Genomic DNA, 14354 nt, shown 5'->3' with positions numbered 1-14354 from the left:
CAATCAATCAAACAAACTCAGGTGAGTTTCCCAGAGGAAGAATCCAAAGTGAGTCATGTGTATCACCTCCCCCTTCTGAGTAAAAACTCGGTTAAGAGAAAGGATTCAGGCTCCCCTTATAGTTAGTTGCCTAACTCCCTGCGGCGGTAAGCGGACAGGTGCCTTATCTGTAGATCTGGACCTTGGATAATTTTAATATCAAAGTTCTTCCTAACATTTTCTGTCTTTTAAAAATTTTTCTATCCAGTAGTAACATGATAAGTGGAAAGCATGTTTACAACCAAAATCAAAAGAGAAAGCTTTTCAGAGCCACTCTTCTCCTAGGAAAAACTTTTACTTCGGTTAAGCATGGCTTAAATGTCATCCTGTCCCCAGATCCCAAGTCATTTGACATTAGCAAGATTTCCAAAGTCACAGCAAGGTTTGACAAATCACCCAAATCGAGCACACTGTTCAGGTCAGATTGTCTATGGACTCACAACAGAGACATTCCTGAAATTCACCGTCTCCAGTAATTTTCCCGGATGACCACAATGTTTAAACGATAGTCCTAAATTGTTAATAAGGTAAGCAGCTGTTAGACCCCATGAACTCCTGCTTCCTCTTGTTTGTTTTTAGAGTTTCTATCTTTTTCTTCCCCTTCTTGTTTTCAGGACTTTACCTCAAACTCTACTGACTTAGAATTCATTCATCAACCAAACTTCTCAATGTGAAAGAGAAATCCTGAATGACAGCTTCCCCTCTGTCACCTTGAGACAGACACCTGGCCCCTGAGGAATGAGGTTACTTACTTGGGTTGTCTCAGGCTGGAGATGAACCTTCAAGGCCTGGGAGGATTCTGAGTCCAGGCCTCCTCTCCGAACCACAGCGATTTTGCTACTAGCGCTCAGATCCTGGGTTTGCATTGGGGTGAGTCCAGGAGACAGTGGGGTGAGCAGCAGGAGGAGGAAGAGGAGGGAGCTCTAGTAAAAGCTGTGGATGATCACAGGCAGCCTTCCAGCTCAGCAGCAACATCTCTTCTTTGGCTCTGTGCCTCATGAACACAGATTAGTCATTAACAATCCTTTCTCTGATAAATGATATAAACATAGAAAGGAAACTTGGGAGGGCCTCGAGATTCCCAGAACAAACTCCCAGAGCTCAGAGTAGGGAATGGGACCTGGCTGAGGGGCCCTGAGGCTCGCCTTGTAAAACACTTCTTCTCAGACTCCCCTGGAGGGTTCTGAGTCCCCAGGTTCCACAGGCATGGTCTGAACTGAACCATCCTCCCCCTCCCCACCCCCCAATTTCTTTTAATAGCTCTCCCACCTCCTGGGGGCTGAAGTTAGCAACTGAGCCTTCTTTTTTTTTTTTTTTTTTTTTTGCAACTGAGCCTTTTTGACCCTTTTCTCTCCTGGGCCTCCTAGAGCAAGTAATAACAGATCCATGTGGATTCTATCTTTGGAATTCCTCTTATTTCCAACCCACTCTGTTCCTTGGCTAATTTGGGCCTACCACAGCCTCCTTTCTGAAGAACAACATTGGCCTCATATTCCTTTTCTGTTTCTTTCTTTTTTTTCTCTTGTCTCTGTTTTCCAAGTGGCATAGCCACGTAAAGTGTAGGCCTTGGTCACATGCCTACTTGTTTGTCACAACCCTGGACAAGACACATAGCATCTCTGAGTCTTACTTTCCCCCTCTATGAGGTAGAGGTAGAGCTTCTCATGAGCTGTGGTGAGAATTACATGCATGGTTTGAAATGTGTGAAAAGTGCCTGACCTATAGCAAGCACCCCATAAATTTCATCCATTACTATTTCTCTGCTTTATCAATTGAATTAATATTGACTGGTCATCTGCATACTACATACCTAGTGAGCACCTTGCTGGATGCTCTCCTAATCAAAATCCCCTGAGGGGTTACCACTGTTGAAAGAAATACATTTAAAATGCTTTGGTCTGACATTTAGAAGTCCTCCCACCCTCTGACAATCTCACCCTAATCTATCTTTCTAGTATTTTCTTACCTCCTGTCTCTTCAGAGACTTTAACATCTTGCCCACCTTGGCCAAGCTGCCCTGGCTCTGTGCATTTGCACAAGTTCCTTCTTTTACCTAAAGCACCTTCCTTTCACATCCTCATGTCTGCCAGGCCATCTCAAGTGCTAAGTTCTCCCTGAAGCCAACCCCATTCCTCCTCTGCCCCTACTCTGCCCACCAACCCCCCCCCCATCCTTTATTCGTACTTCTCTCACTGTCCCTCAAATCCTCTGACCTTGTATATTATAGTGACCTACTTACCGCTTATACAAGAAAAAATTCTGGAAAGAAAGCATGGTGGCCAACCTGTCTTTGTATCCATCCCTGGTTTTAGCAGAGTGCCTCCCATGGAGAAAGTATTGCGTAACTCTTTGTTAGCTAAATCAATGAGTGAACTGAGAAAAAGACAACTTTCCAAAATAGCGTGAGCACACATGGGTTTGTGGGTGTTGCCCATATATAGGCACATACCCATGTTTCCCATTGTAAAGTTAGTGGAAGGTGTACATTCAAACCTCTCAGGAGTGCTATATTCTACTTCTCTAATTGACTAGCATCCATAGGTCCAACAGGCCTACGGGCTCCCAAATATGGAAGCATGACCCAGACACACCCCTCATCACAAGGAAGAGGGGGAACCCAGCCCCGTAAGTTCTCCCCTCCCACTTGAAGGGTCCATGATGACACTCACCTTGCTCTGCAGCTCTGAGCTGTCCAAAGGACTCCTGCATGACTCCTAGACCAGTTCTTCTTGGATGGTGAGAGCCTGTGTTGTGATTTCATTCTCCCCAGCAGCAGTGGAAGGTGAGGGTTGAGGACATAGACTCTGAAATCTCTTACTTGGGTTCAAATCTCAGCTCTGCCACAAATCAACTGGATGATGGTAGACCTCAGGGTTTAGCTTAACATCTCTATGTGTCCTCAGCTGTAAGATTGACATATAATGACTGCCTGTTCCACAGTGTTACGATGAAGATTAAATCAGTTAATATGTGCAAAGTGCTGGTCCAACTAGAGTAATATAGAGACACACTATGTCAGCATTAGCTACTACTGGTTTTCCCTGAGCACTTCACACTATCATATCTGGCCAACTAGACTGGATCTGAAGGATCTCGGGTAGGGGGAGTGAAAGGTATTGAGGAGGGTAAAGAAAAGGCAACAGCAAAGGCTCTGAGCCAGGAGGTAGCTTGGATAATCCTATGAAGTAAAGAGGGCCCATGTTTTTCAACTAAGAACCTGGAGGAGGTATGAAGAAATAAGGGTTGTGGGGGTATGTGCAGTGGTGTTCTGGGTAACATTTGACAACTGGCTTTCAGAGAGGGGTGTATACACACACGCATGCACACACGTGCACGGAAGCCCTCTCACATGTTTCAACTTTTTAGATCTTAGAGATATAGAACATTTTCACAAATAATAACAGAACACAAAGTTTTTGTGTGTTGTAAATTCCACGTAGCCAATTGACTTCCACTGGGCTTCGCCAAACTCTTATATTGAGCCGATTTCCAATTATGATTTGATCAATGGAACTGCATTCTGGCCCATGAATGCTTTTCCCAATGCATTTGTTGTCATGAAATCACATCCGTGATATACTACTGAGCCACTACCCTCACACAAATTATATTTATTAAATTGTACCCTCTTTCAGTCCCAACACGTATATTGGAAATTCATTCACTAATCAGTAACACAAGCGGCTTCTTTGCTGAATCGGTAGTTTTCAAACAGCGGAAAACATTTCTTCATTTGTGTGTGTGTGTGCTCCTCACAATGTAAGGCTACAAGCATGACACACTTTGAAGTTTAATCTTTCTGATTAACATTTTTCTCCACCTACACAAGAGACAGCAGACATTTCTTTAAAGGGCCAAAAAATAAATATTTTAGGTTTTGCAGCCACATCTGGTCTCTGTCATATCTTGCAGCCTTTTCATAATACAAAATTTCTTCTTAGTTTGCAGGCTGTACAAAGATATCCATGGGCCAAATTCTGTCTGCTAGCCCTGCCTTCCTTAGACAATTGACCAAGCAATAATTCAATCCTGATTTATAGTTTTGCCCATTTCTGTAGTGTAAATATTCTCATCATCATAGCAAACTATCAACAGGATGGTATCTAACATGAGATGGTGTACCATTCCTGAGTATTTCCACCTTACACATACAATAGATATAAATAACCAGAGGACTATAGATAATTGTAAAATATAGCAAAATAACTAGGATGTGATGAGTTTTGAGTATCTATTACATCTTTTTTTAATGTATTTAATTGGAAGTTTATATACTTTAATTTTTGATGTGGCTATGTTTAACAACCAGCTCAGAAATTCCTGAAAACTTCACAAATGGCTCTTGTGAGCCAGAACAAGCCAACTCAGCACCCTACTGAGGGCATGAGGGCCTCTTATATTTAGTCCTTATAAGTTAGAAGCTAGGAAGTATTATCTCCATTTTACAAATGAGGAAACCAAGATTTAGAGATCAGCAACTTGTCAAGAGCCATCAAGCAGGGCTTTAAACTCAGGTTTGTTTTCCCCAAAGCTAACATAGTTTCTCCTATATTTTATTCCACTATTAAGCCGGGAAACAGGAGGTCAAAATATTTATGAAACGCTTATCAATACTAGGATATTTTAATTAATTGTTGAATTAGGATAGAGATGAAGGAAGTTATGAACATATTGTTAGTGATCAACTCTGCTTTAGCATTAGATGTGTTGCATGAAAGTCACTCTGCCAAAAACAAAGATCTCTTTTCACAGAAATTGGTATTTTTTGGTTAATACTTTGGCTTCTTTATCTTCTCCAGGATTCCTCCTTTTTTTTTAATTGAAAATCCTCCCCTCAACCCTAATGAATGAGTTCATCATAGGTCAAAGACTAAATAAAAGATCCCAAAGCAAATGGGAAGCAGAATAGGTAAACCTTGAATGTTAGTATAGCAAAGATGTGACCTAACCTAAGAGCAGGAGGCGCGGGTGACCACCATGGTAAGAGAACAGAGACAGGACACTCAGCGTCGCAGGGCAGTGACTATGAGAACACTAAAATGCAGAGAGGGAGGGCAGGAAAGAAAGTATGGGTAGTTGAGTTGGCCTCTCCCCGTTGGCTCAGTCCTGGCTATGAGTGTGAATCTTGTTCCCAACACTGAATCAGTCTCATCAGAAGTTTGTCTGCAGTGGTCTTTATTCTACTGCCTTAAATAACTTATTTTCTCTGGTTAGGCACCACAACCCTGAAGAAGTTGTACTCTCAAAATCAGAGAAAATTTGTAAGACCTAGGACAGCATGGTAGGGTGAGTATTAGAGCCAGGGACCTGGGCTTGAGTCTTGACTCTGGTGTTATCTTATGACCTTGAGCAAGTCAATCTCTGGGTCTTAGTTCTTTCTCCCCAAACTAATAGGATAATGGAAAACAGTGCCCACCTTACAGGGTTATTGTGAAAATTAACATGAAATATCACACGAAAATGCATGGTGTAAAAAGAGCAAACAGAAGCACTGGCAGCCCCATAAGATGTGAGATCTCCTAGAAGCTAGAAATCATGAGATTCTGACCCATCTCTTTACAATCAACCTGAAAGTGACTCATTAAAGTCACGGGGCCTGCATTGCAGAGATATCTGTACCAGAGATGGTGAAGGACATAGCTGGACATTCATTTAAGCCTGGATAGCCAGTCTTAATGATCAGAACCTTTTAAAAATGAAATGTTCACAATATTACTCCGCCATCAGAAAGAATGAAATCTTGCCATTTATAATGATGTGGATGGAGTTAGAGGGTATTAAGCTATTAACTAAAAGAAGTCAATCAGAGAGAGATAAATGCCATATGATTTCACTCAAATGTGGAATTTAAGAAACAAAAGGGGGGCATTGGGAGGAGGGGCAGTGGCCAGGCCTGCAGGCCCCAGGCAGGCACCGACCCATTGCCGAGATGCCCAAGAGTGAAGTCAGCATCTCTGCTGAGGGGGCAGTGAAGGAGGAGCCCAATAGGAGGTCGGGGAGGTTGTCAGCCAAACCTGCTCCTGCAAAAGTGGATAGGAAGCCCAAAAAGGCAGCAGGAAGGGATAAATCTTTAGACAAAAAAAGTGCAAACAAAGGGGAAAACAAGTTGAAGTAGAACCAAGAAACAAAAGAAGACCTACCTGCAGAAAACGGAGAAACTAAAAATGAGGAGAATCCAGCCTCCTCCAAAGCAGGAGAGAGAGAAGCCAAGTCTGACTCATATCAGATACCATGTCCTGTCAGTGGTCCCTGTCTCCTTCCTGTACAATCCAGAGGAATATTGTCATCAACTATTTTGTAAAGGCAAGATTTTTTAGTAGCTGCAGAAACATTTTGAAGAAAGAGGGAATCCCACCTCAACCCATTTTTAAACTGTAAATGTTTTTTTTTTTTTTGCAGCAAAATCTTTTTTTTTTTTTTTTTTTTCAGCAAAATCATTTGCTGGTTGTTTTTTGGTACAAACCAGAAAATAGTAGGATACTGAGTGTGGGAGGCTCTGATTGTCTTGGGTATCAGTTCAACATTCTATAGATGGGGTAGTTTCCATATCCTATAATACCAAGCATACTAAATGGCAAGTTGGAGTCAGTCATGCATTTAATAGGTCTTGAACATTTTAAATTACTTCTATTCCCATGTTGTTTTTGGTACAATTGTTTCTTCAAGAAAACCACTCCTAGATCTTGGCTTTCCCCACCAGAATTCCCGTGTACTCTGTTACATCTTGGTCATGGTAGTCCAGTTTTCCTAGGAATGGTAATGTGCTGTGTAGGATTGGAAATTTGAGAATGTAGTGTATCATGGTATTAAATTGTGAATTAATGGGACTTAACCATGTAACAGCCTATCAACATTCAAAGATATTGATACTTGATATACTATTAAGGAAAATTGGCTTCCAAATTTTAAGCTGGAAGATCACTGGAATAACTTTTAGAAAAGGATCACAACCATGTGATTTTTTAGATTTTCGGTATGTACATTAAGAATTGTGTACAAATCGAAATGTCGGTACTGATTCTCAGGACAAACAATAAAAACTCAATTATGAAAAAAAATGAAACAAAACAGATGAATACAGAGGAAGGGATGGAAAATAAAATAAAGACAGAGGGGGGAAAAAGACAGAGGGTGGCAAACCATAAGAGACTCTTAACTCTAGGAAACAAACTGAGGGTTGCTGGAGGGGAAGTGGGAGGGGAGATGGGGTAACTGGGTGATGGGCATTAAGGAGGGCAAGTGATGTGATGAGCACTGGGTGTTATACGGACTGGTGAATTATGAAATTCTACCTCTGAAACTAATAATACACTATATATTAACTAAATTGAATTTAAATGAAAAGCTAAGAGAAAAAATATTGGTTCTTCAAATAAAAAAATATATGTATATTTACAACCTGTTTTAACATGTAACCCATGAGACAGGACATTACTATTTGCACTTAGGAAGCTAGTTTCTCCACTTATCCTAGATCAAATGTACTTCGCTTCCTGTATCTTCCCTGACCCTCCCTTTTTTTTTTGGAGGATTCCTTTATTATTGTTGCTTCTAATTCCTAAGTAGTAATGGTCAGTGTAGAAAAATAGAAAATACAGATAATCATAAATAAGGAAATAAAATGTACTCATATTCTTACCATAGAATATTAACACTGATATATTTTCTTAACTTTTAATACAAAGAGATATATCACATCTCTTTTCTTTAAAAAAAATGTCATGTAGAATATATTGTTCTGACTCTGCTTTCTTCTTTTACTATATCATAAAAATTTTAATAACACTAAATCTTTACAGTCATCACTAATGACTATATATGTCATTATATATATAACATAATTTAATAGCTATATAATATTCAGTTCATAGGTATAAAGCCCTCATTGATCAATGGCCCACTGCTGAAACTTTGACTTATTTCCAATTTTCCTCCACTGTAAATAATACTACAATGATCATTCTTTGTAGCTAAACCCTTGGCTACATCTAAGATTATTTCCTTGGCCTGTTTTTCTAGAGTGGAATTAATGGGTTGGGGCAACCATATTTTTAAGATTCTACAGTAAGGGACGCCGGGGTGGCTCAGAGGTTGAACATCTGCCTTCGGCCCAGGGTGTGATCCTGGAGTCCCCGGATCGAGTCCCACATCGGGCTCCCTGCATGGAGCCTGCTATTCTCTCTGCTTGTATATCTGCTTCTTTCTCTCTCTCTGTCTCTCATGAATAAATAAATAATTTTTTAAAAAAAGATTCTATAGTAAACTTAGCAAGCTGCTTTCAGACAGATGGGGCCATTTTATATTTTCCCAATAGGATCTAAATGTGTCTATTTCTTGCCCTCCACCAGCATGTGAGGGCCTTGCTGGTACTTTTCTTTTCCAGAGGAAATGTCCTATGAGATGCCTTCTGTTTTCAATTAGCCCTCCCAGTACAGAAGCAACATGGACATCCAAGCAGTGTCTTTGGAACCGCATGACATGACCCATTAGTGGTTCATAAAATCAAGTTAGTGGGTCATAAACAGCCTTTGTTTATTTTCAGTGTAATAGTGTATTTTTTAAAATAGCAGAGTGAACATTTCCATTGTAAGTAGAAAGATACATACCAATTAGTGGAGCTTTTGTTTTATTGACATACGTGTGTGTTGACGAGGCCTAGAGTTCAATATAACACAGTTGTAAGATCACAGCGGATATCTAACTGAGCAATGGTAAGATCTAGGCAAGATTGCTTAGCCAAAAGATCATAGAATCTGGGCTGCTGTGGCTTGGATTCAGGGCTTAATCTGGTGGGGAAGGAAGCCAGAGGAATAGAGAAAGGACGCACATCTTATTTATATTCCCTGGTAGGAAAATGCTTTTGATGGAAATGTGATGGAACTCTCAGTGGTATACAAAATTAGCTACTTAAAAATATATAACATAAGTCATGGTTTTATAGTAGGTTAAATTATAAATTTCAGGATGTGACAAGTAATCTGTACCTCTCTTCTCCACATATTTTCAGCACATTATGTCTACAGTTATAGATCTGCCTCTGCTTCTCCCTACCGGTATCTGGGGGCTACTCATCTATTTCTCTAAGCCCCAGTTTCACCACCTACAAAATGAGGATGTCCAACCACATGACAGCCAAGCCCCTTCTATATCTGTGGTCCCAGGGGTCCGTGCTGTGCTGATCCACTGCAGATTCTTATAGTCCATCAACAGGGCTGTTTGTGAGCATGCAACATTTGTGGTCACAAGGGGTCTCTCACTTAGAAGGCTCTATGTTTGGATGGATGCTCTATTGTTATGGTTTTGAAAATTCTTGGTAACTTTTTAAAAAAGGTCTCATATTTTCATTTCACAGAGCCCCACAAATTGTGTAGCCGGTTCAGTCTATTAACTTAATAACATAAAGTCTTCCTGATATGAACATGGCATTCTTTCCTCAGCACTGCTGAGAGCTGAAGCAGTGGCTCTCAACCTTGGTAAATAAAGGACAAGCTGCTTCGAGGGTTTATGACCTACACCATTTCAAAAGTCCACTGTGCAATAGGAACAACATATAAGAGAAGCTGTTTAGAACTTTTGTTATGCTCAAGGCTTGCATTCAATTGTTCCAGCCCCAGCTGGAGTGGATTGTCCAAACTGCATTCAACTCTTGTAAAAAAAAAAAAAAAAAAAAAAAAAAAAAGTCTTAAAATAGGATGACCCATTTAATGCCATGTGCTACTATACAGGTTAATTGGATGTGAAACATTCACAGCAGGTTCTCAATAAAAGATATAATAGAACGATGAGGGTCGGTGTTGGGCCTGAGTGTTACATTATGCCCAACCTGCATTTTAAATGCAAAGCTTGCTAAAAAGATTATTAATACATAGAACAAAGAACACATTTGGGACATGGCCCATTTTATATTTGAAAAGGCCCCCATCTGTTTGGGAAATTCAGCTGATAGCTTAATGGTAAGCTATCTGTCTTCAGTGGGGACAGGGCTACTTATCATCCAGAAGGCATATTTTCAGAGCTTTACGGTGGTGATGATACTGTCCTCTTGTGTTTCAGGGGCTGAATATAGGCCGTGACAATGGAGCAGAATCAAATATGATGAAAATCGTGATGCAGTATCCTTAGAAATGATTCTGAAAATTCTGAAACATGGGAGCCAACCAAGTACTTAAAACATCAGTCTTTATACCGTAGAACAATCACTTATTAAACATCTGCTACTCAAAGTCTTTCTTTACCCTTTGCAGAATTCCCTAATCAGCATGGTCCATATGAATGTTATCTCTTCTCCATACCCTCAAAGCACGCCGTGTTCACCCCTCTCAACATACTTTTTATTCATTATTGCAACTGTTTATTTCCTCATTTGTGCCCTTCACCAATTTGTAAGCTTCTTGAAGGCAAGTGCTGTAGTGATGTTTTTTTTAAATCTATCTCCAGTCCTAGCACAGCACCAAGTTAAAAAAATCTCTATAGTTAATTAAGTAAAAGAATTAATTACATGTGATGTATGAAGAGCTCCTGCAAATCAATAAGAAAATGATCAACACGAAAGAAAAAGGAGTAAAACCACATGCAAAGATAATATACAGGAAAAGATGTACATATGACCCCTGAACATATAAAAAGACACATAAACTCAATCATAATAGGAACCATAATAAAAGACAAAAAAAAAAAAAGGACCTATAAATGGCCAATAACACATAAAAAGACATCCACACTCAGTCATAATGAAAGAAATGCAAGCTACATTGGAACACCACTTTTCACCTATGATGGGCAGAGATACAAAGAAGTCTGCTAATATATTGTACCAGTGAGGATGAAGAAACAAGCACTTCCTGGGGCACCTGGGTGGCTCAGCGGTTGAGCGTCTGCCTTCAGTTCAGGTCATGATCCTGGAGTTTCGGGATGGAGTCCCACACTGGGCTCCCCACAGGGAGCCTGTACCCCTCTGCCTGTATGTCTCTCATGAATAAATAAATAAATAAATCTTAAAAAAAATAGAATGAATGACACAAGCACTTCCATATACTGCTGGTGGAGATGTAAATTGGTACAATGTCTAAGAGGACAGATTGCAAGTATGCATGACCCTTACCTAGTAATTCCATTTCCAGGAATCGATCCTAAAAGACACTTGCACGGGTGTGAAATGATCCTTGAACACAGAGTGAAATTCCAGTATGCTCCACATGCTCTGTAGTGATTGTGAAAATGCTGAAATGCTTCCTTATTTATTGGTAAACAATAAGGTGTACCGAGCCCACACAACACCCTGCTGCTGCTCTGTCATCCAGCCCATTCCCCCGAACCCCCAGACCTTGCGGCACCGGGGCACCTCAAGAGGTCACGCCTGGTACTACAGGGCCGCCAGGACGGCACCACGTGGAGGCCAGCCTCGTCCTCATCGATAGGTGCTCGTGCTGAAAGGGCTGTTAGGTATCTGGAGGTCACTTCCACGTTCAAGGCTGTGCACCGCGGCACCGAATCCAATGGCAAACCATGGGCCACAGAGCAATCAACAGCTAACAGTTATCGAGAGCTTACGACGTGCCACACGCATTCTGAGCACTTTACACCTGATTCTCATATTTAATCCTTGGCACAGCCCCAGGACGGAGATGCGATTGTGATTCCCCACTTCACAGACAGGAAAATTGAGGCACAAAGAGGTTAAATAAGTTACCCAACAGCATGTAGCTAATCAACGACGAGCTCAGCCTCTGTCGAGGGAGTCTGATGTCAAAGTCTGTGCTCGTAGAACAACATGTGCTTGGATGGAGACAGGTGACACTAATGAGGGTATATCCATGGACTGGAGCCCCAGGGGCCACCAAGAAGGGAAGCTCTTTACAAACTCAGAATGGAATAGCAACCGAGCTCAAGCACCCATTGAAAAAGGTGTGTAGTGGCTATCTAATCTGTGGACACACACACACACGCGTGTGCATATGTATTTATAGACATACACATGTGTGTTTGTGTACATATGCGTGTATGCGTATATGCACACACACTCATAAAATCACAAATTGGATATGCAGACTGTGTCTGGAATGATATATAAGAAACTGATAATGCTGGTTGCCTACTTCTGGGGGACAAGGTATTAGGAAAAAATGTCTTCGGTCTGTACCTTGTGCACCACTTGAATTACATATCATGTGCACCTATGTTCTGTCAAACTGCAAATTAGTGTTTTATTTTTTATTTTTTTTACATTTTTTAAAATTTAAATTCAATTTGCCCGTATGTACTATAACACCCAGTGCTCATCCCATCGAGTGCCCTCCTCAGTGCAAATTAGCGTTTTAAGTGCACGATGTCTACACACAGATCTTGAGGTGGGAAGTCAGAAGCGCCTCCTGAGAGAGAAGGTGTGTGGCTGGTCAGAGGTGGTGAGAGGCCGCCCTTGGGGTCCTCAGGCAGGAGAGAGCCCTTAAAGAAGGGAGAGGTTGTGAGGCTACCTGGAGGGCAGGGAGGGCACCCCAGGCTGAGGCAGAGGTAGGGAGACCATGATAAGGGTCAGCACGCCGTGAGGTCAAGGTCACCAGAGGTAGGCCCCAGTGACTGCGCATCCGTGGTGGGAAGCCCAGCTGTGGGTGTGGAGGCTGTGAGAGGGGCCCCCAGGGTTGCAGCCCAGTTAGGCCTCGTGGTGCCCACCCTAGGGGGTGTGGAGGAACATAAACTCGAAGCGCCCAGGCCTCACCCTGTCCACCCAGGACGGGAAGGAGTCCAGCTGCGCAGCCATTCTCCAAGGAGCAACCAAGAAACAAGGAGATAATTGAAGGCTTGGTGGGAGATAGGGCCGAGTGAAATGGTTCAAGGAGCTGATATTGTCAGTTCTGAAAGGAGACAATTACTGTCCCCTGCTTGATGGCACATTGTTGTCAGTAGGACGGTGACCAGCTGTTCTATGTCACCACACAGGAGATGAAGCTGGGGAGGGCTTCGAGCAAGCTCAACTCCACTCAGAGAAAGTCTTTCCGTCACAAGAAAATGAAGTTGTTCATTACTGAGGAAACAGACACTGAAGGAAGAATATGGTCTCACTACCCCCACCTCTGAGGTGGGCCTGATGGCGGAGGCACCAAGCTGCACTGCACGCAGTCATCTTTGTGGCCCCCGGGGTCTTCACCTCATCTGTGAGCCACAACGCCAACCTCATAAAGTTGTTATAATGGTTAAAAGAGAGCCTGTGGGGGCGCCTGGGGGGCTCAGAGGTTGAGCGTCTGCCTTTGGCTCAGGTTGTGATCCCAGGGTCTTGGGATGGAGTCCCACGTTGGGGTCCCTGCTCCATGGGGAGCCTGCCCCTCTCTGCCTCTCTCTCTCTATGTCTTTCATGAATAAATTTTTAAAATCTTTAAAGAGAGAGAGAGAGAGAGAGAGAGAGAGGCTTGTGTAAAGCATTTAAAACAGGGCTCACTATACAATAAATTCCAAAAAATAGCAGCTAGTGTCATTTAGGGTAAGTAGACGGGGCCTGCTAACAGTGGGGGTCTTCAGTGATTTCCATGGTTACTTGGGATGGTCAGTGGTGGTCTTTTTAATTCAAGCAAATATCCCAAGTGCTTCATCAATAGTTTTATGTCCACAGATTTATAAGGAAAGCCTACATTTTTCTGGAATACATAGGAGACCATTCATCTCATCTGCTCTAGTTGTAAGGAGTTCTGATATCAACGATGTTCCCAGAAGTCACATTTCTAACAACCGTACTCTCTGGGGGAGTATAGATGAGAGTTTTTCAAATATTTTGGATTGGGACCCACGATAATAAATACATTTCATACCACAATACAAATGTACACACATATTCACACATGTGTAACTGAAATAAGAGTTTGCAAAAAAAAAAAAAAAAAAAGCTTAGGCCTCTATGTGTCATCTGTTCTGATATTTTCTATTCCAATAATTTTTTATTCTAATTTTTAAAACATTGATCTTGACCCATTAGGGATTGATTTCAGGACCACCCATGGATTGTGACACATGGTTTAAAAAACTTGTGTCAAGTCTAAGAGCATTAGGCAGGTTCCTGAACTGCTCAGGAGTCTACTAGCACAACTGTAAAAAGGAGATTAAATTATCAAGTAACTAAGTAACACTGGGCCTAACATTTATTTAATATACCCTCCTCAATTAAATTTGATTAAATGGCCATTAAAATGCTGTCATGGGAGCACCTGGGTGGCTCAGTGGTTGAGCATCTGCCTTCAGCTCAGGTCGTGATCCTAGGGTCCAGGGATCGAGTCCCACATCGGGCTCCCCACAGGGAGCCTGCTTCTCCCTCTGCCTGTGTCTCTGCCTCT

General features: G+C 41.8%; 1 protein-coding gene and 1 pseudogene across 5 annotated transcripts in view; one reads left to right on the top strand and one right to left on the bottom strand.

The window, feature by feature from the left end:
• The window catches only part of NR1H4 (nuclear receptor subfamily 1 group H member 4), a 110894-nt gene that overhangs the window by 70859 nt on the left and 25681 nt on the right, over window positions 1-14354 (bottom strand). For 3 of the 5 annotated variants that reach the window (XM_077846028.1, XM_077846026.1, XM_077846030.1), the window contains 2 exons: window positions 2709-2942; window positions 792-1027 (listed from right to left, as the gene is read on the bottom strand). The gene's annotated coding sequence lies outside the window, so the exon portion shown is untranslated. Of the gene's footprint in view, window positions 1-791; window positions 1034-2708; window positions 2943-6179; window positions 6296-14354 lie in introns of all 5 variants that reach the window. The other 2 variants (XM_077846027.1, XM_077846029.1) reach the window with 2 other exon arrangements.
• LOC144281720 (non-histone chromosomal protein HMG-14 pseudogene) lies at window positions 5969-11469 on the top strand (annotated as a pseudogene).

Source organism: Canis aureus, chromosome 13 (assembly GCF_053574225.1).
Source record: "Canis aureus isolate CA01 chromosome 13, VMU_Caureus_v.1.0, whole genome shotgun sequence".
In the NCBI taxonomy this organism is placed as follows: Eukaryota; Metazoa; Chordata; class Mammalia; order Carnivora; family Canidae; genus Canis; species Canis aureus.
Note: the sequence above shows the minus strand (reverse complement) of the source record. Positions and strands in the feature narration are given on the sequence as shown.